The sequence below is a fragment of the Numida meleagris genome, chromosome 2, assembly GCF_002078875.1.
Source record: "Numida meleagris isolate 19003 breed g44 Domestic line chromosome 2, NumMel1.0, whole genome shotgun sequence".
NCBI classification, from domain to species: domain Eukaryota; kingdom Metazoa; phylum Chordata; class Aves; order Galliformes; family Numididae; genus Numida; species Numida meleagris.
In genome coordinates, this window is record NC_034410.1 from 111,453,465 (window position 1) to 111,478,971 (window position 25,507).

Sequence of the window (25,507 nt, forward strand, 5' to 3'; positions counted from 1 at the left end):
TTGTTGTTGTTATTTATTTTTTCCTCCGCGGCTCGGTCACTCTCGCCCCCGGTCCGAAGGAGTTTTTTTTTAAACAGACAATGGACAAAAGAAAAGTAGCAGTGCCCGGGGAGTTCCCTCGGCACCGCCGCGGGGCCGCTGGATGCGCCGCGCAACTCGCCCCGCACTTGCCCACTTTCCGCCTTTGTTTTCGTTTGGGAAGGAGCCGAGCGTGCCCTCCAACTCCCGAAAAGGGCCATTTTCCATCCGCGGCCGCTCGCCCTTCCGCGGGTTCCCGGCTCGGGGAATATCAGCGTAACCTCAGCGCGATAACTTTGTTTCCGTGCCGATGTGCGCCCCGGTTTTTGTTGCTCCCGTCGCGGCGGGGCTGTGTTTATACGGAAGATGGCTTTCGGGAGAATGTGTTCGCCTCTCCACTCTCCCTCCCCCCAACCCCCCTTATTTTTTTCTCTCTCGTGCTATACGGGACTGGCGAGGCACAAACAAGTTGAACAAAACATGTTTCTGTTCATTTCCTCACAGATCATCCATTCTAACGACGGCAAAAAAATCTTAATGACTATGACCTTAGCAGCATGGGGAGCTGATTTCCCCCAATTATAAATCCCGTTAGTTTGCGGTAATGTGTGAGTATCAATATATAATTCATATTAAAAGCATGATCCGTAATTATTATTTTTTTTTTTAAATGAAAGTTGAAATCCGTCTTTTCCCAATGAGAATGCCGCATCTGTCGCTCGGAGTGTTTTTGTCTCGCTGTTGCACAACAGAGGCTCTCCAGTCTTTAACCTAAAATGGCAGCTTTAATTTGACTGGGGCCCATTCATTGACAGTGATAATAAAAAGGCTGAAAGCTAAATGTGGCTGGGTGCTGGGGGCGCGCCTGCAGAGCCCCCTCCATTGCCGGCCTCTGCACAGGGAGCAACTTCACAGCTCTCCGGCTCTGTCCCAAAAGTTTCCCGTGCATTTTTTCTTTTTTTTTCTTTTTTAATTTGAAAAGAAAGAAAGAACAAAAAATCTCGGTGCTGTGCTTACAGCCCCTGCTAGACACCGGGGTTGCTGACAAACTTGGCAGCACTCACGTAGTCAAGGGGCTGCTTCCGAGGACTCTGCCTCCGTAACAACAGCGGTAAAATTCTCGTGATGCCTTTTAACATCAGATGGGGTCCGGAGAACATTAACCATTTGTTCCTGGGGTCCGTAACAGGTGATGAGAACAATGACGTGCTCAACACTTTCCCATCTCCGGCTGCTGGAAGTGGGAGCGCTGCCCGTCCCCTCTCACTGGGGTTCCGGGTGTGCGGGGTCTGTGGGCACCAGGGGCTCCTCTCCTCTGGGAGAAACCCACAAGTGCTTGGGAAAAGTCATTCGGTATCAGACACCCTTGGAAGTTTGGAACAGTTGCACAAAACAAAATTTCCCCTGTGAGAGCGCTGCAGAATGTCAGAGCTTGGCACGGCATCTGTCTTGCTCTTCTCTTAACCTAACCTGCTTATTTCCAAGCTTTTTAAGCTTATTTCTTTCAATAAGAAACATAAAAGATCATTTTGAAAGCTGCACAACAGAGTGTTATATGCTTGTGATTGTGAGGTTAACTGAATTAGTGCTTCCCTGATACTAATTGGGTAATCGTATTGGACCAAATATCTCACTAAATATTTAGCAGTGTAATTATATTTCTGTTATTATTGTAAATCCTGGCTGGGCTATTCAAACTTGCTCAGATTGAAGTGTGCGACGGTTTCATCGCCTCTTCCGTAATGAAGGGAAGTTGTGATGGTGACTGAAGATCAACCAGCCCTTTTGGGGAAAATAACAATTTGTAAGGACGCAGGATTGTAAAAATATTGGCCAGAATGGGATATAGCAGCACCCTGCACTCAGAACTGGGCACGCTGGTGGGACACGGGTCCTGTAGCCACTCTCCTCTGAATGTGGTCGATGTGGACACTGGGGGGGTCCTGGTGCCAGGAGCATCACAGAGTTCCTGCTGTGTGCGGAGGGCTCAGCCGGGCCTGTTTTGGAGAGCTGTTTACTGTTGGGCACTGAGAAGCTTTCGGTTAATGTCTGTGGTATTTCTTATTAACGTTCAGATAATATTAGGGCTTGGTGACATGTGGAATGAGCAGAGTGCCAATGAGGGTGGCACAAGCCCAAGGTGGGAGAAGCCTTGCCCAGGTGCTGCGCCAGGGCTGGACCCTATGTCTGGAAGTGGTCTTTGGTGCGAGGGAGCAACATGGCTTTAAAGCGTGGACAAATGGAACCTCTAGATGAGATATTTCTGTTGAGGCGCGAGGCCCAAGTTGCAGGAACTTTGCAGGTTTTTCAAGTGCTTCATAAAATCTTGTGCTGAGGCTCTGTGGTTCGCCATATCCCGAGCATCCTGGAGCATCTGGCTGCTTGGTTTTGTTTGGTTTCCAGCGTATGGCGTGATGCATAAAGGTCGCTCAGCTGGGAGGAGGGGGAAAAGTAGCTGGGAAGGAAGAGGGCAGAAATAAACACGTGCGTCACCTTAAATTGTGTGCCTTATCTCCACCCCTTGTTTCCTCTTCATCTTATTTTGTTATTAGTTCTTGGATGGAAAGCCTTACGGGCCTGCTGGGTGGTGCTTGCCGTGGGGAACCTGGTGTTATTCGGACCAGGCTGCTGGCACCTGCCCGGTGCTCCCCGCTCCCCTCCTCCTGATGTCTCTGCGTGTCTGCATTAAGCAGGTTGCCGAGCACCTGGGTTGGGGTCTGGCTCGCTGGTGCCCATAAGCAACCCAAATAATACCTTTATCTTATTTGTATGTTCCTTGTCTGCATGAGAAAATGGCAAATGTTGGTAAATAATTAAATGGTCTTTTTTACAAATGAGTCTTTTGCGCGCAGATGAAGCTTTAGATCTCAGTTTTCCAGCAGAAAAGTTATTGCATTAATGTACTGCATCGATTTAGCTTAGTCGTTAGGACAGACGTTAACTTTCTCCCTTCCCATCGTTCCCTATTTATGCTAACGGCTTGTTTGCTCGGTTACAGCCTGCTGGGCTTTGATGGAGGGAAGTCTGGGGTATTGTTTGTGTATGAATGAAAAGGCAAAGGAAAACTCCAGTACAATTATTATTATTATTTTAGAACTCTTTCAGAGCACAGAGTAAGGCACGGTCTGCAGAAACATCCCACATTTTTATTGGGATCCTGACGGAGAGTTCTCCCCCTTGGTTCCTTCCCATCTCTGGGACCTGCTCTCCGTGGCTTCGCTGAGGCCGGTGGCTGTGGAAATACCATCCCATAGTTCAGCATTAAAAACATTTGGAAGATGAAATCGGAAGACATGTTACCAAAAAAAAAAAAAAAAGACTCTGTGACCTAAAGGACACATTCCGAGAGCCTGAATATGACAACAAAGCTCTTAAGGATATTCTTAAGTATACAAAAGCTGATTAGCTGCTAGCTTCCAACGTTGTGACTTTTCGGAGATGTAAACACGCACCTCAGTGGAGCCCGGCCCGCGCCGTGCTGCTGGACTCTCCTGTGCTGCGGCCGCTGCTCCGTGCATCCTGCTGGCCGGGCAGCTCCGGCCTGAAGAGCAAAAAGTGATGCTGCTCAATTTAACCATCCTAATCTAGGAGTTAAACTCGGTAAAAGAGTGCTAATTATCACGTAAGCTGCTGTGTTAGCGCGGTGCCATAGCACGTGATGTGGCGAGCTTATTGGCATATAGGAGCTAACCAGGAGGCCTGGCTGGCGTGGCACGGGGCTCCATGATGACCTATATAGCGGTGGGGTGTGGTGCTGCCGGGCTTCTGCAGGCCTGCCTGCAACCTGCCTCTGCCATGGGCAGCTGCTGTGACGAGAGGGCCTTGAGGGGAACGGTGGGAAATAAATAACTTGGAGAATCAATTGTGTGGAAAAAGTCATTGCAGCCAACGTGTCTGCCTTTTTCCTAATGGTTCTGGGAGGAAAATTAAATTTCACGTTGCAAGGCCTAATCCTAGAGGTTGTTCTGCTCGGTCCCCCCTTGGCCATCACAGCATGGTGACTTTGCCCGCCTGTGCAACAGGCAGCATGCTGGAAGGTCCCCCACCAAGTGGTTTTAGAAGCACCTTATTTTTAATGACTTTGAGCCACTTAAGCTCTTTGCTTGAGCTTTCTGCTTGCTGCTATATCTTCAACAGGTCGCTGGCTTCAGAATTTCTCCACTGCGATTTTGCACAAAATTGGCCCACCCTGCAGTTTTGTCTTGATTTCTGTCAGCCTTCCTTCTAAAAGCGCTCTGCGGAGGTGCACACTGGATGCTCAAAGCATCATTTCTTTTAAGTGGGAAAGCCCGTCTCACTCTGAAATATAAACGTTTTTATTTCTTCATGTTTCTTCCCCCTGTTCCTCCCCAGCTTTCCCATAGACTTTTTCCCTTCAGCCTGTGCCTTTCCTACCAGCTTTTTAATCTTCTTTCCAATTGATGTTGCTCTTTGTTTGCTTAGCAGAGTTGCATTTTCCTTGCTAGCCCCTGATTATTAGGACGCGTTGCAGAATAAACAGCGTTTCAGCTCTAATAGGACTGCTCTTTGCCCACAGCGCAGGGGGTGCTGCTGCTGGTATGGAAGGAGCTGGGGAGCTGCCCTGAGCCCCATGTATTTCTGTCACTTCAGCTTTTGTGTTTGTGGGAACTGCTTTCTTGCACTGTTCATTAGTTAACAAACAGCTGTAAGGTGTGTTCTTCTTGCTCCATGGTGTGGGACATGTGCGGGCGAGAAGCCCGGTCCTCTCACCCGTTCTCTGTGCCAGATAACCCCACAGCTGTAGGTTAATCCCATCCAAATGGGTGAAATCTGGGGTGTGCAGAGGAGCACAGGGGAGGTTTGGAGAGCAGAGGCTGTGACAGTGTAAAGTACATCCAAACCTGGATCAAGTCAAGACTTATTAAAGGCACTTTTTTTTTTTGTGCTCAATCTCTTTATAGGAAGCTGTAGATTGATTATTCAGAGAATGAACAGCATTTGCTAAATATGTAGATGCTAAAGAATAATGGTTGTTCTTTAAGAGAAGACTGAAGGGAAACGGAAGGAAATCCAGAATTTTAGAAGTTTAGAGATCAGTGACAGGAGAAAAAGAGGAGAAAAGGTTTTTCTCAGAGAAAGTGTTGGGGCAGTGCTATCCCAGGGGGATGTGGAACAAACCCCTGCGGGAGAGGAACGGAGAAACTGAGGTCAGGTTTTCAGCTCTGGCAACTTGTGTGGGCTGGTGAGTGGGGAGGCCGTGCTGGTGGTGACGTACTGTATCAACGTATTCCTTGCTTGGAGAGCTGCGGAGATAGAAATCCAAGGCTGAAATGCTACTTGTCAGCTTGGACTGTAGAGAGCAGCAGTTTAGTATTTAATCTTAGAGTTGGAAATAAGGCAACCTGAAAGGATATCTGACTTTGTTTTTAATGCTCGATAGAAGGAGGATTAAAGAAAGGAAGGTAATGGTGAGGCTAACAGATGTTCGAAAACCACTCTGATAAGGCTGAGATGGCATTGCACGTAGGTGAGAGACTGGCAAGTTTCAGGGATGCATCTTAATTAGTAGTTAAGGTGTGCCAGTTTTCAGAATCTTATACCTGTGTATTACTGGATAGGAGAGCATCTCTCAAGTCCAGAAATCTGACGTTCCTGGTAACTTGAGTCTTTTAGTTTCATATTTGAATGTATAGTGTTTATATGGGATCAGAAATAGCTCTGTTACCGTAACTGTGGTTATTAGCTTGAAGTAAGGTATAAGACGGTGTTATGACAAACTGCCCGGCATACATCTAGGCACAAGTCTGGTGGCTTTTTGAGGATGTGCTCTGAGTTCTGCTGCCTTGGGTCTGGAGTGGCTGCTTGTTGATGCTGCTGTTTACTGCCAGGCAGGAGGCAGACAGGTCCTTGTCTCTGGTTGTGGCTTTGGGAGGTGCTTGGGCTGTGTTGTGAGCTCCTGGGAAGAGTTCAGGTCCGGATTTCTGGTAGAGGTCACAGGGAGGTATGGCCATATCAGGACGGCCTCAGCACAGGCCCTGTGCCATTTGAGCCTTTGCTTACCTGAGTGCAGAGGTCCCTTGAACTCCGGTGAGGGGACTCCTGTTACAGTGTAATTCTTGCCTCAAGTTGTTCTAACCATGAAGAATTAAACTGGGAGCTTACAGCAAGCAATTTAATCTCTCTCTTGATTTAGGAAGGAATCATTCAGGAAGTGAGTTAAATAGGGGCTTCTTACATGCCTGGGGAGGTAAGCCTGGGAAAGACCTGCTAAGTAATTCACTGTATTTATCTGTGCTGTTATGAGGTGTCTGCCACGCTTTGCATTTGCTTAGCTCTGTGAATGGGGTGCAGCCTTACTCATCCCTGCGTTCATCATCCTTTCTTGGGAGGGGAAGTGAACAAGCAGGCTTCAGCCTCAAGCAAGGGGGAAGTGATCTCTGCAGAGGTGTGCTTTGTTGTGGGCTGTTCTCCCGTACAGAAGTAAGAACAGGCAGCTATGCGATTCCCTAATTCCGTCGTATCTTCAGAGAGGTTACTGGAAAACTGGCATCACCTTTGCTTGCCCTTCAGCTGTACTACAGTTCTGCAGCAATGCTCAGCCCTGAGCAGCTCTTGGGGATTGCACTTACCTTATTTCAGTCAGGATTGGAGCCTTGTGGCAGCCGTGCAGAGGGAAGGAGTTGTTTGGCGGAATTGGTTGAGGGCAGTGTGGGAGCAGTTCCCAGCCTGGCTCTGATCATTGGTGTAGCAGATGATGGCCTTAGAAGTCACGCATGTGAGGTGTTGCATTGAAACTTAAAAAAAGAAAAGTGGAAGGGGGGAAGTGGTTTGTGCCTTTTCACTTAATCATGGTTAGGTTTAAAGAAGTGCTATGTTTAAGGTGACCGAGTTCTGAAACGGCTCCTTCTCAAGGAAATAAGCTGACACCTCGTGCCCTCACTCTCCCTGCAGCCACCAGCAAATGATTACTTGGCTCTGGGGTACTGAAAACGACCACCTCAGCTCCCAAAAACAGCAGATGGAGGGAGCTGCTCCCATATCTCTTCTCAGAAGAAACTCCCCTACTACAATGGGGATGTTCTAATCCCTCTGCCTGAGGCATTTTTCTCCTTCCACCACCCTCTCTCTCTGAGGAAAGAAGACCGGGCTGCTGCCTCTCTGAATGGAGGGTGGCCAACCCCTGCCTTGTCCCTGCTGAGGTTGGCATGGGGCTGGGGGTATGGCAGGGCTCTTTGGCTTGGGGGTGCTGATCAATGTATGCCACTCGAGTGTGGTGGCATGGGAAGGGCAGGCACAGAAAGAAGGAGATCAATCCACGGGGAGAAATCATTGCTCTGAAAACCTGGTGGCATACGGTGAAACACCTTATTGGCTGGACAGCCTCCCTGAAGGCTTTCTTCCTGGGATTTTAAGGAAACAGGGATGCTAGCCTTCTGTAACAGGTCTGCTTGGATTCTGGTGACAACCGCAGAAGAAAAGGCCAAGTTCTTGCTGTTTTCTCCTTACCAGAAATTCTTGTAGCTTTTCTCTGTCATATGGCTTTTTGAGATTGGTGGTCACTTTCCAGTGGCTTTTTTTTTTTTCCTTTTTAAGTGGGGTGGAATTTCCAAAGCTTTCTTCACCTATTCTCTTCTAGCTGAGTTGTGCTCATCTTACTTTTATCTGTGTGAGAGCATTTTTTTTCTACTGCAGTGTTGTATGTAAATCTGTACAGAGAATACATATTATAGTTCTTGTACAATAAATTATTTGGTAGCTCTTAAGACAGCTGGAAGGTATTGAGTGTCACCTTGTGGTCCATCTAAGCGCGTATAAGTCAGGGTGTGATTTGGGGAACGCAGTGAGCTAATTTAGCAGGACATTGTTCCGCGAGGAGAAGTTTCCACTCTGCTTTTGTCCCCCTGCACCCTTCTTTCCAGGCGCCCGGCTCTATAGCAGCTGTGCTTGTCAGGTCCTTCTGGGAACCACTTTAGTTCACTGAAATGGCAGAAAAATAACCTGGGAAAATGGAGAGCAGTTTGCTGTTGTAATGAATCAAACTGGCTCATAAAAGGATCTGATGAACACCAGAGCTGGTACTAAGGACGAGGGGGGCCTGTGGCTTGGAGAGCAGCAAGCCCTTTTCATCTTTTCATTTTGGTGGCAGTGAGCAAGTGGATTGGATCAGTTGCCTGGGAACCTTCCTGGGCGAAACAGAGATGGAATAATCATTTGTGAAGCAAAGGACACCAAAAGAAAAATGTGCTGGCTTGAGTTCAAATTGATATTGAAATTTGTTTATTCTAGCAGTGGTATGGACTGCGCGCTCTAAACTGTTTGTTAGAATTAATAAACTACTGTCCAGAAGTCCATTTTCCTTTTGAGGTAGAAGAACAAAAGCCGAGAAGCTTTACTGAGGTATAAATGGCTTGTAGGAGATCTCACATTTGAAGTATTTCATCTTCAAAACGCTTGATTGACAAGAAAGTGCGTTGTTCTGTGCATTCTCCTTCTTTTGTGTTGTTTTTGTGTGTGTGATTCAGGCTGTGGTAAGCCTGAAGTTCTCCATTAGGTTCGTTAACCTCCGGAGCCAAATTGTATGTCTCAAATTTTATCAAATTAATGTTTAATTCAGTGGGTTCGGTTACTCAGAACTTTATCTCAAGGATCTGGGTTATTCCTACGTTAGTTTGATGTAGTGCAGGATTTCTTGGTCCTCGTTGGTGGCTAAAACTGTGTTGTTCCAGTGGTGATCTGAAGCTTTCCCACAGTGAAATGAACACGTGATTGATTGCAATCTCATTGCTCTTATTTGTTTGAAATGGGTGAAAAATATATTGCAAGTAAAGTAGCATGCTGCTTGGTTACTTGTTTCACCATGCTTCTGCTGCCCTTTGGAGAGAGAAATGTGCGTTTGACATCACACAGCTCTCGTGTGGAGCAGGCATGTCACAGGAAGTCTGGAGCTCAGACTCAGGAGCTCATGTTTTGGCTTCCTAACAATTTTAGGTGACTTTCAAAGCAGCAGGAATGCATCAGGAGAAGCTGCTTGCTTCTGAAAAGCCACGGTTATTTTGCAGTTGTTCGTGTAAACTGCCTGCAATATGTCAGAAAGGTACCACACAGGTGAAATAATGGAATCTCCTTTCCATTTTTTCTCCAAATACGGACAATTGTGTGTGCTTTAGTGGAACGTGAACACTTGCCATGTTACTCCGTAAGAAGAAATGTGGTGCCTTGTAGATGGATCCTTTTTGCAGGTATTAAAGCTGAAAGTGCCCTTTCAGGAGCTGTGGGGATGGGAGGAGAGCAGCAGAGGGGACCTGCAAGTTGGAGCTTGGGACTCGAGGATGCTGCACACTGCTTCTGGGGAAAGCTCTGAGGAGTGGTGGCTCTGACTCACGTTGTGTGTGTTCAGAGCGAATACTGTAGTTACTAAAAGCAGCTTGTTTACATTAGGAATTGTATGTGCTAGCTCTAATGGGCTTTAGGAAGCCCAAAGCACAGCTGTAAAACATCTGTCTCTGGGACCAGGTCTTGTCTGTCTGATGAATTTTTGTCCTGCATTTCATGTTCAGACTTTAAAAAGAATTTTTTTTTTTTTAGTAGGAAAGTTCTTAGCTTTCCTGCTTGAAGACTGGGTTACACTTGAAAAGCTATCATGCTGTTGTCCTGAACGCAGAACTTAAAATAGTGACTCAGTATTAACTTAACTCCACTTCCTCCTTAATCCGATCATCTTGCTTGCTATATGACCTTATAACACCTGAATTTAAAGGCTGCTTATTCCAGTGGATTAAATTTGGAGGTGTCAGGAGTGGTGGGCATTGCTACAGGAAGTGCTTAAGAGGAACTGAAAAACCGTGTAGCCTCAAAAAGCCCCAAAAATGGAGGAGGTGGTATTTTCCTACTTGCTGATGCTGACAGTAGATGGATGTTGCTAATGTATGATCTGTGCAGCAGCGTGGGACTTGCTTAAGGTTGGGGGAGTTTTGAGGATATAGTATGCTGTGCCCTAGGTATAAGTATATTCATTTCAAATGAGTGGATTTGATAATCTGCCTGATGCATACATCAGCGGGCTACAAGGGAACGTACCGGCTCAGCGCTTGTTTGGGTGGATTTTCTTCTTTTCCTAGCATTTTAGGGCTGGTGGGCTCAGCAGGTAGCTGAGAGCCAGGGACTCCAGTGCTGCTCCTGACAGGTACGTGGGGCTCGTGGTGATGCCCTTTGAGGTCTGCCATGCTGGGCTTTGTAATAGTTGCTGTGTACGCACCAGCTCTCATCACGTGATTGTGGTTATTTACCCAGAGTTAATTTTGTCTTGACGCTGCTCTCATGAGGCAGGTGAAGACTGTCCTTAAGAGCAGAGTTGGTCTAGTATTTAGCAATTCTAGAAATCCATTGTAAGTTTGGAAGTAGAGAGAGTGTAGTTTCTATCATACACGATGTTATTAGCCATTTTGGCTCGCGTTTTCTGTGAGGGTTTTCTTCCATCTCAAGTCAAGCCTTGACTAAATCAAACAGGAACCAACCAATCTCTTTGAACAGCTTTGTGTTGGGTGTGATCTGGATCTGGGGCTTACGGTCACTTTTCCTGTGCTCGTGAAACCCTTGATTGTTATGAGCCTTGGAAAAATCAACCACTGGCTTGTGCTGCCTTGTGTTGGGTAGAGGCTTAGCAGAAGGCTTGTTATTCTGTGTAGGCCACACGCTGCTGCACTTCTTCCTGCAGTGGCAAAGGCTGGAAGCTGTGGAGAGGCAGAGCCCTTAATGGCTCGTTGCAGCAACGGCTGCATCTTCTGCACTTCTGGAGGGGAAAATCCATGTCCCAGGTTTAGGAGATGAGCAGGGTTCCTGCTTAATAGGTAACAGAGAGGTTTTGTTTTTCAGAAGCTAAGGTGTTGCACAATGACTTGTGGCTTGGAGCTGAAGATTGAATTCATTCTTCCAGTAATTCCTTTAAGTGCTTAACCTAAATATGTTGTAGTTATTTTAAGTACCTTTTCATAAGGGTAGTAAAACTTCAAGCCAGTGCTTTGAGTTGATATTATCTCTTACAGCTGCTGTTTAAAACAGAAAAAGTGTGAACATTTTATTTTTTTAGCACTATGTATTGTTTTAATTCTCTTTCCTTCAGATGTGGAAAAAAGTATTTAATGCAAGTTCAGTATTCCTAAAATTTCAATGTATAACACAATTTGGCATTGATTTATTCTGAAACTGAACTTAGGATCCATTGAGTAGCATACAGAGAAGCACTGCTTGTGCTGCAATGTTCAGTATTGCCAGCATTTCTGTTACTCCCTTCATCCACTGTTTTCATTCACCTCTGCCCCAAAGTGGATAAAACCAGATTATAAACTTGCTTTGAATTTTTTTCTCTTCGGAATAGTCTTTAATGCAAAGAGAAATGGTAGCACTTCAGCATAGTCTGATGCTCATTATTTTGGGTGTCCTTGTCTCATTCATGCTGCGTGCTCCCAAACGTTGTGATCACACTTGTGTGGTGATAACAGGCACTGAAATACAGTTTCTTTGCGTGAGGAAAGTGAATTGATATACTGAAAGTTGCGTATTATCAAAGTAGCAGATTTGTCAAGAGCTGTGCAAGTTGTGTTACAATCTTGCTTTTTCAGTGGCAGAGTGGCTGCCTCCAGGATCTGTGTTAACCCCAGCCCTACCTAGTGGTGCCCTGGTAGAGGTGTCCAGAAGCACAGTGAGCCCCTCAGCCTCTGCAACTTTGCAGCTCAGAATTTCCTTGGAAAAAGTGATGAGTAACACTTAATGAATTTTTCTTGCATGAATTCGTCTAGTCCTTTCTCGGTCTATGTAAACTCTTAGCTTCCATTGGGACTGTGGCAATGAATTCTGCAGCTAAAGTACACATTGTATGAAGAACGGCTTCCTTTTATTTGTTTTATTTTGAACCTGCCACCTGCTAGTTTTGTTTGATGTTCTCTAGTTTCCTTGTTAAGAGAGAGGGAACAATGGCTCCCTACTTACCTGCTCTGTGCTGCTGGTGGTTCGGTAGGCTCTCTCTGGTTCTCTCCTCAGTTGTCCCTTCTCTGGGCCGGAGACCCTGGAAGGTATCCAGTGCCCATCACTCTACCTTGGTCTTTCAGGTGTTTTACTCCTGAGGTGGAACTACAGGAGGATACGGGTACTCCATAGACTTGTGCAGTAACTTCAATGATCATCTCTGCTACAGTTGTTTCTGTTGTTTTTTTCTTTTATAGCATTTAGTATTCTTAGAGTACAGCTTACTCTTTTGACAGATGCTGTCTTCCTAGATCCATCTCTTCTAGGCCCCACATCTCCTTCTTGAGAATGAGGCAGTGGGGCCAGGGCTCAGGAAGATGTACGTGAAGGAGTCAGACTGCTTTTTTCCAGGTGTGCTGCATTCTGTTTACCCACGCTGACTCTCATCACCATTTTATTTCACCTTTGCTGGGTATGATGAAGATCTGCCACTTCCTGCTTTTGATTTTCACTTTTAGCAACATGAACTCTTTGCTGTTACCAGCAAACTCACTTTAAGGCTCATCTCCTGTTGATCATTTACGCGCTTGCTAAACAATGTGGGTCTTGTCATAGACCTGAGAACATTTAGCTGACCTTTCCTAATGCTTTTTTTTTTCTGTTTTAGAACAGCCTCCTTACCTATGTGCACACCTTTCCTCTTTTGCTGTTGTGTTCTACTTTAAGAGCCTGTGGTAGAGGACCTTTGTTCAGAAGTTGGGATGTATTTTGAACGTACAAATCAGCTCGGACTTTGACCTCTTATCAATTGCTTCAAAGAATTTGTATGTATTAGTAGCACAGGACTTTCCTATAGGAAGGCGTCAACATCGCTTCTGTGTTCTGTATTTATCCATGTTCCCATGGAAGCTGCTTCTTGCATCTTCTCTGTATTCACCCCACTGGGACACTGGACTTGCTGGCCTGTGGTTCTTAACAGCCTAAATGTGTGACTGCCTTTCAGGACATGAAAGCAGTATTTGACACCAATGGTATGGTGAATAGATAAGCTGTTTTATCCTTGAGCTTGTCAGAACTCTTGGCTGAGTACCATCTTGTTTTGGGAACTTGTTACTGTTTGCTTTAGCTTGACCCAAAACTACCTTTGAGGCTTTCTGCAAGGAAAAATTCCAAGAAAAGCTTCCCTTAGCTTCTCCAGTGACAGTGAATGCAAAAAAACCACTGTTTTCTTAGAGTATTTTGTATCATGGCTGTGCGTTAGCCCGGTGGGTTTTCTGGGAGGCTTCACGTATGTGGCAACTGTGTGAAATGAACTTTTATTGCTTTGCCCTTTTGCGCATGTGCTTTTTGTTTACATTTTTACTTGCTAGTTCTTTTATTTATTTATTCTCCCGTCATGAAGAATGTTATTTCTTCTGATATTTCCCCAGCTTCTGGTCTAATTATGATGATTTTTTTCTGTTCTGTTTTGCTCTATTTTCTGTCTGTTGTTTGCAACCATTTTGTCCAACTGTCTCATTTTGGTTCTCTTACCAAGCTTCCTCATTTTTCATACTTTCTTTTTTTTCAAAGTAAGCACTCCAATAATGTATTTTGGTGGTGGTTGTCTTTTAGGAATGCTAAGCTTAAATATATTTCATGAATTTCATTAGCAATAGCTGTCATGCTATAGTCAAGTCAAATGTGATGTGGACAAATGCGAATGTAATATAATTTCTTGGATGTTGAAATAATCTATAATCTTGTTAAAATGCAACAGTGTAACACTGTGTGCTTCACCATAACTTGAGAGAAGTGTTGGAGAAGTATGGTTTAATTTGCTTTTATAACCTGTTTCTTTCTTGCCAGCAAATCAGTTACCTTGCCAACTTGTACAAGTAGCATGGAAACTTGAATTGAATGCTATGGATTTAAGAATGAGACAAAGTATGTGACTGTGTCCTTCTGTGATAATTTCCCATCAATTGTAAATTGATGCATTTGTCCAAATATGCAGTATAAAACAATATTACCATCTAGCCAACGTTATCATGGGACCCATAACTTTGATTTTTCTTCTTCTTCTTTGCTTCTTATGTGAAAACCTCTAGTGTAGTATAATATTTAATTGTTTAGCACTGAGGTCTCTCTGTTTTATCATAGTATGTGACATGTTACAGTACCACTCTGTATAAAAACCTTTGGTGCTTGAAGCCGTGGTGGAACAGTAAGAGTTTATTCATGTATAGATGTGACTAGTGTATTTAAAAAAAAAAGTTTGCAGAAATAATATCTTCCTTGTGAGGGCTTTTGAGAATTATGTTGCTTTGCTTAGCTGACAAGTATTTGTGAAGTGGTAGGATCAAACTGAAAACACAGAGTCATAAGCATTCCCTGTTATTCTGTGTTTCGTGTGATAATTTCTGGTAGAGAAGAGGCTATCTTGAAAGTTACTTCGACTTCCAAAGTATTCTGAAATAGATATACGTGCAATATTTCTGTATAAGCAACTGAATTTTGGGAGTTTTGCTCTTAAGTAGTGGGAAAAAAGTACACTCTGCAAAGATCATGAACTGTTTGAGGCTGCTTACTCATGAAGGTGGACTGATTTTATGAAGAAGGAGCAGTTGTTTCAAAATGGATGCTCTGGAAGGTGGTGATTGTGAGTTCACAGAAGTTACAGAGAAGTGGAATTTTTAGAGAGATCTTACAGAATTCTTCTGTCTCTTCCTGCCAGGAACACAGGTGTCATGAAGGGCTTGTGCTCGTTCCAGGTGTTGAGGAGTTATGGTTGTACTTTGATAAGTTAATTTTTAAACTTTCTCATGAAATCTCCTTCAGTTCCTAGATAGCCTGCTGTATGTACAAAATAAGCTCATTGGTTGGTTTTGTTTAATTCCTAAGTGAAGTTGAAATGAATGTGCTTGTATGTCAGTTGGATTTGTTGAGGGGAAGCAGGAAATAAATTCTATATAAAGTGTAGGTTTTTGGTTTACTAAGTAACTTGAAGGAATTTTAGGATGTGGTTGCTCTGTGGTTAAAAAAAATGCCAGCAAAGCATCTAGCAGAAAGTGGAGGGATGCTGTTACATCTGATGGCAGAATGTAGGCTGATAGCACAATTAGAAGTAACAAGGGTTGAAACAAATCCAGCCAAGACATGACTGGGAACAGTGGGTTGTGAGATGGTGTTTAGTGGGGGAAGCAACGATGGGCGTTCTTGACATTCTTTTGTATCTCTTCAAAAACCAGTGCATTTTGAACTCTTCCTCCTAAGTAACCTTCATGACCAGAAGGAAAAATCTAGGAATGGTTCATCCAAAAGCTGCATGGTTGTTCCACATTAGTACAGTGCAGCTCTGCTAGTGGAAGATCACAAGCTATCAGTCACCTATTGCCTGTGCTTAAGTGGAATCAGGGCTTTTATGGGATGATTTATTAGAAGACATTGCTTACAGGCTTGTTTAAAAGTGGCAGAAGCAAATTTGATACGAAAAAAATGACATGAAGACAGTTCAAGGAGATTTCGTCATGGTCTATGAATAGCTGATAAACAAAACGAGGTGCTGCAGTGCTGTCATTTCCTCCACTCACCTCCCCGTCCCCATCCCCCCGCACGCACGGGATTTTGAAAGTGGCACTGGGAGGAGGAAGTCACTCTTAATCTGGTAGCATGAGCAAGGTTATGGATTGCAGGTATCTGCTTCTTCTGTGGTGCTCGTTCAAGGCATATGTATGGCTTTTGTTTGCCTCTGCCATCAACAGGGCAATATCTTTTTGGGCTGGAAATGTGCTTTTAGTAGGCTGTGCCCCATCAGGTGTGTTCCTAAAAAAAAAATAGCTGGCTGGCAATTACTGGCAATTACTCCTTGAATTGTAACTCTGAATTGCAGAAAACTGAGGCAGTTGGGTGGTTGGTTGCTTTATTCTTAACTATGTTAGAAGCTCATCTTCTTAAGGGTGAATTATGAAAAAGGGATCATGCTAAAAGGCAGGAGAGCCTTTCTGTGGGCCAGATAAGTCTTCCAGTTAAGTTTGGTGGTGTTAGCATGTTATCTTATTCTTAATCAAAAAACATGTATGTGGCAGTGGGTGGTATGAAATCACATGCTGTAAGTTTCACATCCCTGCTTTAGAGGATGGCAGAGCAGTTACATGATAGTGCAGTAGCATCCCAATGTTGGCTTTGTTGTAGGACAAAATCAAAACTAACTCTTTGACAGCAAGTTGTCGATTTTCCTTGCTTTTTTCATAGACTTATGTGCATATTTGTTCCTTTTGGCGTACCCTCAAGTTTAACAGGGTGCAGGGCTTCTCTGAGTTAACTAAAACAACAAGCTTTTGGAAACCTTACTTGGAAAGTACTTTAAAATGTTCATGGAGGCTGAATATCCTGCAGTGCTTCTCATGCGTCCTTTTCCCCCATATAATTATCCATATGAGTCAGGCAGGCATATGTGATTGGAGCATGAACTGATTTACATTTGCCCATCACTCAGCCTCATTTTCTTATTAACAGGATAGGCAAGGATTAGTGAAAGGACACAGATAATTTGTTCCTGTATAGGCATGGTTTCCTCATGGTTGAGAAAGATGCTGTTCCTCTCTTTTTCCCCCTTCCCCTTTTTACATCTGTAAAAGAAATAGCCAAGGTACCACTTAAGCATTTTTTAGCTGGAGGAGCAGAATAATAATCCTGTCACTTAATGTATAGTAAAAGAAAGATATATTTTAAAAAAGGTATTTATCTGAATGTTCAACTAGCTACTGCTGTAATGCAGAGATGACAGGAACTTGGAATAACTTCTGAAAAACAAGTAATGTCAAGGGCAAAAAAAGAAACAAAAGCACACTACTATGGCCAATTCTTGTGTTTTTCAGTGGACAGCCTGGGGCTTTAAGGTAAATGATCTGGATAGTTTAAGAATTTGTGGCCTTAATTTAAGGTAGTGATCTTGGTAACTCTGCTTGGAAAGAAAAGCACAATTTCTGTGTTAAAATAGATGCGTTTTTAGAGCTGGCAATACCAGTAACAGCAACCTTACAAACACTGCACATTTTATAGACTCAAGTTCCATCCATAGTCCCTGGCCTTTCCCCAAAACCAAGAGATCTAAAATCTGTTGGTTTGTTCTGTCTTGTGATAAGCCCGATAGTACGTAGCTATTCTTGTCGTGGACTGTCACCTGCCCTATGTGATTACAAGATTGCTGTGCATTAACTGATATGAAGTCAGTAACATATTTAATTACATGCACAGCTAGTGTAACTCCAAATTTTATACTGGATTTCCTTATGTCTTGTATTTTCTCTCTAAAATGTTTATGTTACTTAGTTCTTTTGTGTGATTAAAGCATTTACCAAGTGATCTGCAAATGAACAGAATTAAAGCTCATATCTGTGGTACATCTCAGTCCAGTTCTAGGTTTCTGTAACATGAAATGTCATCCACTGGAATTAAACTGATTTTATGTTGAGGCTTCTGTTTTAAGATACAAGCATTTTCAGCAGTGGAAGCTGAAAACAGAATCTTGAAATATATCTAGAGTTAGTGGCTAAGTCAAGTTCTGGTTTGGAAGCTTGGTAGATCCTAGCCTCTGGTATTCTTTCAAATGAAACCATCTTCTGCTCAGAGTTGGAGCATTTGGAGTTAGTCATAAATGTGAGCTTTGTGAAAGTTGCCTAAGTGAGGCAACTCATTTAGAAGTTTAACCTATTTGCTCAAGAGATTTGGCGTAGTCAAGGATGGAAACCTGTTCTCCAAATGGCATTTGCTTTCCCTGTGTACGTATTTGATTATATTTTGGCTAACTAAGTGACTGTAGTGATTTTGTGAGGAAAAGCAGAAAACTTACAGAAGAAAAAAAAATCCTCTTGCACGTATCTTTGTATATTGATTAATGGGTATTTTCCAATTATGACATTGAAAAATCCACCTTTCCTGCTTGAAAGCAAACTCTTTTCTGGATACATTTTCTCTCTAGGCTATAGTAAGTATAGCCTACGGTGCAGATGTTTGCCTTAGGCTTGAGAATAAGACTTTTGTCAGACTGAATTGTCATTTTTTTAATTATGTTGTTGAGTATACTTTAGGTTCAGTTGATGATTACTGCATAATTGCAGTTAAAAGACTGAGTGGATACACTGTACTTAAGTTTAGGTAAAAGATCCCCTGTTTAATGAAGCTGAATGATAAAGCCACCAATAGCTTGTTCTCCTTCAGCAAAAGTATTGCAGATTTGCACTCTCACAGTTGGTATCCCTTTAAAAACACTCCCGAATCCTTGGAGAAGCATCCTGTGCGATAGCTCTTAGATTCAATGAGTTCTTAGGTGTTTCTGAAAGATTTATAGTGAAGTCCAAAGCATTTCAAGGCCAAGTATAGTAGTCTTGTCAGATACAGCTTTACAGCCTAGTGACTTATAATGAGGGTAGAATGTAATTAGAAATTGTCCATGTCTTTACTGAGTACTGATGAAAACTACGGCTCAAAGGTTAATTCAAATAATAATTAATATTGGTTTCTGTCAGAACAGGGTGGTAATGAAATCTCTGTTGTATGATGACTGATTCTAAGAAGTGGATGCATAAGAAATAGTGGCTACAGTTTACCTTTTTCTGACTATGTTCAGCTATCTTGCAATCAGCATGATAGCTTGATAAAGCATAATCTGAGGGCAATTTAAGCATACTCACAGACATTGCAACCTACAGCGAGAGTCACCTAACAAGTTGCATCTGTTTAGGGAGATAGATTCATAGCTGGGTTGCTGAAGTACATGGATTTGCTATAAATAATTCTTAAGGACCGCATAAGAAATGTTATTTGTTAATAACTGAGCAATGCTGTGTGTTTGTGGAAGTATTCTTAATAAGATTTGTTAGCATGAGAAATGTGGGATGTTATATTGATGTTTGTTTAAATTGGACTAGTTTCAACGAAAGCGATAGACTAGGTTTTGCTGGCAACCAAAACAAATTCTGTTCGGTTTCTTTTCCTGAAATTTTCTGTTGGAAAAAAAGGCTGTTAGCTATTGCTTAAGCAAAAACACACATATATATTTTCAATTGCAAGTAGCCAGTGACCTACTAGACCTCTCTTTTTAAGAGGTTTTTCATGACTACGTTGTTATCTTCCGATTTTCTGTACCTGCTATGATTGTCCTCTTAAAATCTGCTTACCCCCAAAGTTTCTCCAGACAGTTACAGCGATAGCTTGCTCTTATGGGATCCAAATAGCTCTGCATAATGTGCTTTTCTGAAACATCTCCCTTCTGCGCAGTCTCTCTGTCTAAAATGTTACTGGACTGCCTCCCATCATTTCAAACTTGCTGTAGTTAGTAGGCTGATTCCTCTATTGCCAAAAAGGAAAGTTAAATGTCTCTAAATTAGATGTGACAAAGATTGGGAAATTTCATTCTTAACTCTTGTGAAAGTGATTACAAGACAGGTTTTTCACTCATCTGGATAATGCTTTCCATACAAACCGCTTCAATTCTTGGGAAGCAAAGAGACTCTTCAATCAAGACGGTACCTCTTGGGGATAGAGGCACCCAAGGGGAAATGGGTTAAACAGGAGAGAGGGTGGGAGAGGAGTGTGGGGGTGGTGGATATGTTAGAACATCTGAGATGAGAGAGTTGAAGCAGTATGTTGATCTCTGAGCTGCTCCTGTGTGATCTTGCTGCTTTCTTCGTGCGTCTTCTCGACGGCCTAGACCAGAGACTATATATGCTGTGCTGAAACTTCTGCAAGGTGAGGTGGAAAAAAAAAGCCTCCATTTTAACTAGAATGGGGGAAAAACTGACCGTGCAAGTCAGATGCCTATGGTTTGCTCTGCCTTATTTTATCATAAGCAGAGAAAGACTGGCTTGGGAACTGAGCTGCACTTAAGAGTTTTGAGGAGATGTCTGAAGGTACGTACAGTATTTGAAATCTAGAGAACAAACTCATCAGGAAGTACAAGCTTTTTATCTAAAATGAAATCTGCATACTGATTTTCAAAAGCTAACAGAGGAAAATTGAAAGGACGGCTGAAATCTTTTTCTTAGTGAATTAAAGTTGCATGTGTATGCTTGATGACTTAATTCTTTAAGAGACTGTTGCCTGCAGAGTTGGGCCAGCTTCTGTAGGAGGGCTGCTGTATTGATACTGGGAAAAAAAAAATTGAAATCTGAAATACTGTGAGACTTGCAGAAATGTAAATTTGAAACACAAAAAATGCTCCTTTAATTGCAAGACTTAACTGTATCAGAATTTGTGCTAGTATTCAAAGGTGTCAAAGTACAAATGTGAACAGGTTGCACTTTAAAAGGAGCTTCTTTGCTGGACATCCTGAAACAGTTTGTGTTTCTGTTTATTTCTCAAAATAGCATGTCAAAACACATTTTAGGTCATCCTCCCAGTCCCTTTCCATGACACACTGGTACAGAGGTATCAATTAAGACTGCCCCATTTTAATAGGGGATGTGAGCACTGGTGTAAATGTGCCATCTCCAAGCAGAAATGAGTCTGCAGGATGGGGAGCAGGGAAGAGAAAGGCAGGCTTGTCATTGCACTTCTGCTTTTTTTTTTTTTTTTTTAATAGTGGGAAAATTGCTTGGGTTAGGGCTGCTTGAAATGTGCCATAGACTGGCCTGTATCTTGCTTTCTTCAACCACTTGAAATTCTTTGGGAAGGGAATCTTCTAGAGGGTTGTGTCTGTGCTGTGGAATAAACAGTTGTCGTGTGAAACTGATGTGAGCCTTAGTTTTACTCTGCCTCCACTAAAATACACTTTTACGGTAGTTTGTGCAGGATCAGCACAGAGGAGTACAAAGAGGGAGCTTTTCAGTACAAAGGCTGCCTGTTTGGCCTGCCCAAACCACCGTGAATGTGTTTAAAGGGGACTTTTATTACCATGGAAACTCTCAGACAGGAAGGAATTTGTCCTGCCATATCTAGAAAATAGTCTGTAATGGTCAGCTCTTGGAACAAAAGTCTTTCAAATAGGGGGATATATTTTAAAAATGTTGGGGTGAGTATGTTTTTAGAAAGGAATGTATAAAACCCAATCTTATGCTAATTGGCTTTTAATATGGGGGATTTAGGGAAGACTGCAGGCAAGTACAATGTGATCAAGGGAAGTGTTATGAGAAATCTAAGAAAGTTTTACCTCTCCGTGTTCAGAAGGTTTCCTGGGTATGGACTGGATGTAGACAAAATATTCTTCCCGTAAGGAGCATGTTTATCCAAAACAGCCATTTACTGAGGGAGCATGTGTGTGCTTGGATTGAACTGCTGGAGGCAGTCCTCTGAGCACCATGAATTAATTGCTTTTGGAAGGTCTAAACTGAAACCTGTTCTTTTGCTCTCCTGACAAATAGCCTGAACACTCACAAATGACCTTTATTTTCCTAAATCATATGGAGGCATAACATTTCTTGTCTAAAATTCTAATGTCAGATCCCAGAATATCTGCATCCTTCACTGTAGTTTTACGTTGGTATGAAGGAACTCAAAGTCATCAGTTTTCCCTGCAAGCCAGCAGGAGTGGTAACTTTCCATGTTTTGAATATTGTTCAGTATTGACTTGATTGCATGGCTAATTAGTTCAGTGCAAAATATTTTTTTCATGTATTTGATCAAATTAGAATTCCCTTTTTTCTCTGGAAGTCATAGCAGAGACACAGACACTGGTTTCTCGTGTTTCCATAAAGCAGGTGCCTGGCTTATTTTAATGCCATGCTTTTGAAGTTGGATTGCTAAACCACCTACCTGGCATGAAGGCTTTTTGAATGAGTGGTGTAGACCTAAGCTGCTCCAGTGGGCTGTGCTTCTTGGAAGCAGCTGTCCTGCTCTTGCTTCTTCTTTGTTCTATGCTTGCTGTTTACTGCCCCTGTGGTGATGCAAATTCATCTAATGGTTAGATCGAGATGTTTGGGGTAAGCAGTAGAAAGAAGGCATCTTGTTTGTGGTTAGGAACAGAAATAAGTGAGGAGGAAAAACTGTCATGAAAAACTTTCCGCTGCCCTGTTGGTTCTGCACTTGCTTACAGCTGCTGATAATCAGCGTTCAAAGTCTAAACCTGCATGGCAGGCCAGGTGAGGAGCAGTTATTTATATAAATATAATGGAGTATTTATATGTGCCTTCTGCAAGCATTGAATGACCTTGTTTGCATTATCTGGGTTAACACTAATCTGCTGCTCTGATATGAGGGCTTCCGTCTTACACATTGATAAGTTTAGTTACTGTCTCCTGACTTAAGAAGCCAAATGGATTGCAAGAGATGCTTCCATCCAGGATTAAAAGAATCAAAAAAAAATCCAAACAAATTCACAAAATCAAATTTAAAACAAACAAACAAACCCATTCCACTGTTTCTGCTTTGTAAAACCATCTCTACGAAGTGTTTCTGTGTCCCTGAGGTACTCGATCCATTTGTCTCTCCTGAGGTCTTGGTGCAGGTTGCATTCCATACAACGCCAGGGGACACACATCTTCATCTTGGACAGTCATTTGTCTTTCCAAGAGCGTGGAAACCTATGTTAGATGTTTTTCCCCTAACAGTTAACTAAGTTGAGAAAGGAAATAGTGGTGACATCATGTATGACTTAATACGGTTATTAACTGTGCAGGTGTTGTAAAGCTGTGAATCTAAACTGTAGTGGAATAATTGTACCATATGTCAAGGTTTTCTTCTTCATTTTTTTTATCCTTCCTCTCTTTCTGTTTGTTTTTTCCTCTTCCTCCATTATTTCTGTGTATGTATTTCTGTGCCACTTCACTACTCTAATACCTCTTCTTTAAAAAAAGAAAAGCATCCCTCAAACTTTGATCTGTTTTGATCTTAATCTATCACCAAACTTGTTTTCTTCTGCCACCCTTGAGGAGCTCGCACCCAGCACTTGCAGGTCCTCCTTGTGCGACTCTGTTGCCGCCCCTGTCCTCTGAATGGGGAAGCTGGGAGCACTACATTACCCAGCCACCTACCACTGCCTTCAGCTTTCCCCCAAGCGCAGCCAGAAGTTCAGCGATGGCTGCACACAGCTCGAGAGCTGGGAGAAGGGACGGGCCACATGCCCCACCTCCGTCCCACAAAGACGTTTCCCTTCTCAGCTGCTCTGCTTTCCATCTGTTCTGAGGCCTGCTGCTGCGACTGTTTCCTTCATCTGCTGAGTTGAGTAACGTGTCTAAGGACCAGACACCGTGCTGACCGTGGGGAATTAGGGGTTGTGGGTTTTGAGAATATGGCTCACATACTTCTCCTTTGCCTCCAGAATCTTGGCACACATGCGTCTGATATCGTAATATTTGTGAGGTACATTTTCATATCATGAATGTGCTTCCTCATCTCCATTGTGTGAGCGGTGCTGGAGGCCTGTCCCACACAGCAGCTGCCCCCGCTGCTCGGACCCTCTGGCGTGCGGAAACACTGCAAAGCTTCGTTAGTTATCCCTGCCTGTGTACATCAGAGTGTATTCCCAGCTGGCCAAGTTGGCCGAACAAGCGAGCAGCTTCCCTTTTTCTGGTGATCTTCTTCCTTTGGAAGTACTTCTTGTTGGTGTTTTAAGTCTGTTTAGACACTGGCAAATTGGTTTGGATTTCAAAATGCTATCTATGTGTGAATGAGGAATACACCTACTACCCGTTTCTGTAACTGAGCAAAGCTTTTGTTTTCCAGACCCTTGCTGCTACACCGCATATGGGAGAAGTGTGCTCTGACAGCTTGGGCTGTTTTGTTTTGAGGAGTTCTGTGATCTCACTGAAGGGTTTTAATATTAATTTGTCACTGGTGTTATGGTTGTGTTTTGATGATAGTCACTTAGGAGATGGGTGTTAGGCAACCGGTTGAAAATTACTGTAAAGTGATTTTTTTTTTTTTAATGATTCCTACACTCAACTTGAAATCCCAGAGCACGTTAGAAGTGCTAATGCTCATTCTCCTGAAAGCAAGGTTTCTACATATTCCTCAAATTAGCACTGGTACCAGCTATGTGCACGTGTAACTTTGTCACTGGTTTCACTCTAGATGAGGATCATGCATTTATTAGCTTGATGTTGGTGGAAACGGATAATATAGAAATAAAATACTGTGCATTTTGGGAGAATGAATGTATTGCATTACTGGAGGTGTAATACAGTTCTGAATGGTTTTCTGTGCTAACGCATGACCATCCATGCAGTTGTCACACATTGTTCTGTGCAAACAGAAGCTCTGTGCCCATGAAATATGTTGCCTTCTTGAAAATTACAGAGTGAATGAAATGGTAACCAAGGAGGAGAGGATTCGATGACACAGGAGTGCTTTTCTTGATGGATAGTAGTTATGTGACTCACCATCTGAGTTGGGTGCTCACTCATGAGCAACTGTCACGCTGTTAATAGACTCGCAGTTCAACTAAGCAGTGACAGTGGGTATGGAGATATCAGCTAAGGGGCTCTGCAGTGTTTTTAGAAAAAAAGCTCCCTCCCTCTATGCCTCTTATGTTTTGGAGCATTACTAGAAAAGATGCAAAGTCAGGGTCAAAGAGAAGCTAACTTGTGATTTTTTTTTTTTTCTACATTTGGGAACAACAAGCAGCAGCATATCTACTGATGGTTTAAGAGTTGGGTTACCTGGTATGCTAGTCCTTATAGCTGACAGGCTCTCCGATTAATTATTTACTGTATGGTACAGCAGAAATGGGAAATTACTTTAAATGACTGAATAAGAAGCAGTGGAAGCTGGACAATCTCTGGGCTTCTGTGAAATCTGAAGTTTGTGGTATACATTGGCATCTTCAGAATAGTTCTCTAAACTATGAGGATACTGGAATGTGTTCTGTAACATGGTTTCATTTCTAACAGTTGTCATGAAGGGTGGTATGTCTTTTGTGAAATAACGGATGCTGTTTTTCTGACAATATTAAAAAGCAGCAGTACAAATGATTGGTCTATATTGCTGTCACAGATTTGAAATAGAGGTGGTACATAGGTTTCTATCTTGTATATGTTCCTTGCATCAGTGCTTTGCTGATGTATACTTTCTCCTTTCTTCTCAAACGAAGCCCTGTCTTTAAGCTTGTTTTGGTTGATTTCAGCTCTGGGGGAAAAAAGGCTTTTGCAGTTCTGTTGTGGACCTTAGCTGTAAATTCGCTCCAGTTTTGATGTCACTACTTCACTTGGTTCTTCTCTCATCTTTTAAAGTTCTTAGTTTTGTCCTTGTTGTGAAAAAGACGTAGAGGACAGTTATGATATATCAAAAATGAACTGTACAATTTTGAGTAAAGTAGTATGTCTTGGCTGTATCAATAATCTTTAATTCCCAGATTATCAACAAGGGCTATTTGTGTACCAGGCTGATAGCATGGAGTTGACTCTCCTAGTTTAAATGAACTGAATTGAATTACCTGTTTATTGTAGATGGAAAAAGAGTTACCCTCTTTCTTGGTAGAGTATCTTGATTTTGTGGGGGGGGGGGGAAAAATAATCCCTCTCGTATGTTATGCTGTTTACAATCTTGAGATCCCGAAAGAATAACAAAAATTCCCCTTTTAAGCAGGCAGGCAGATGTTGTTGAAGTGCTGTGTGGGGTTTCTTTTTTAATGTGCTAATTACTTTTTTTAATA

General features: G+C 42.7%; 1 protein-coding gene across 9 annotated transcripts in view; it reads left to right on the forward strand.

Moving 5' to 3' along the window:
- CHD7 (chromodomain helicase DNA binding protein 7) overlaps positions 1-25,507 on the forward strand; it is a 132,452-nt gene that overhangs the window by 4,255 nt on the left and 102,690 nt on the right. For 4 of the 9 annotated variants that reach the window (XM_021386053.1, XM_021386054.1, XM_021386052.1 and 1 more), the window contains exon 1: positions 14,604-14,693. The exons of 1 other annotated variant lie outside the window; for it this stretch is intronic. The gene's annotated coding sequence lies outside the window, so the exon portion shown is untranslated. Of the gene's footprint in view, positions 1-92; positions 627-14,603; positions 14,710-14,752; positions 14,778-25,507 lie in introns of those variants that run through there. 4 more of the 9 variants (XM_021386049.1, XM_021386045.1, XM_021386047.1 and 1 more) reach the window with 3 other exon arrangements.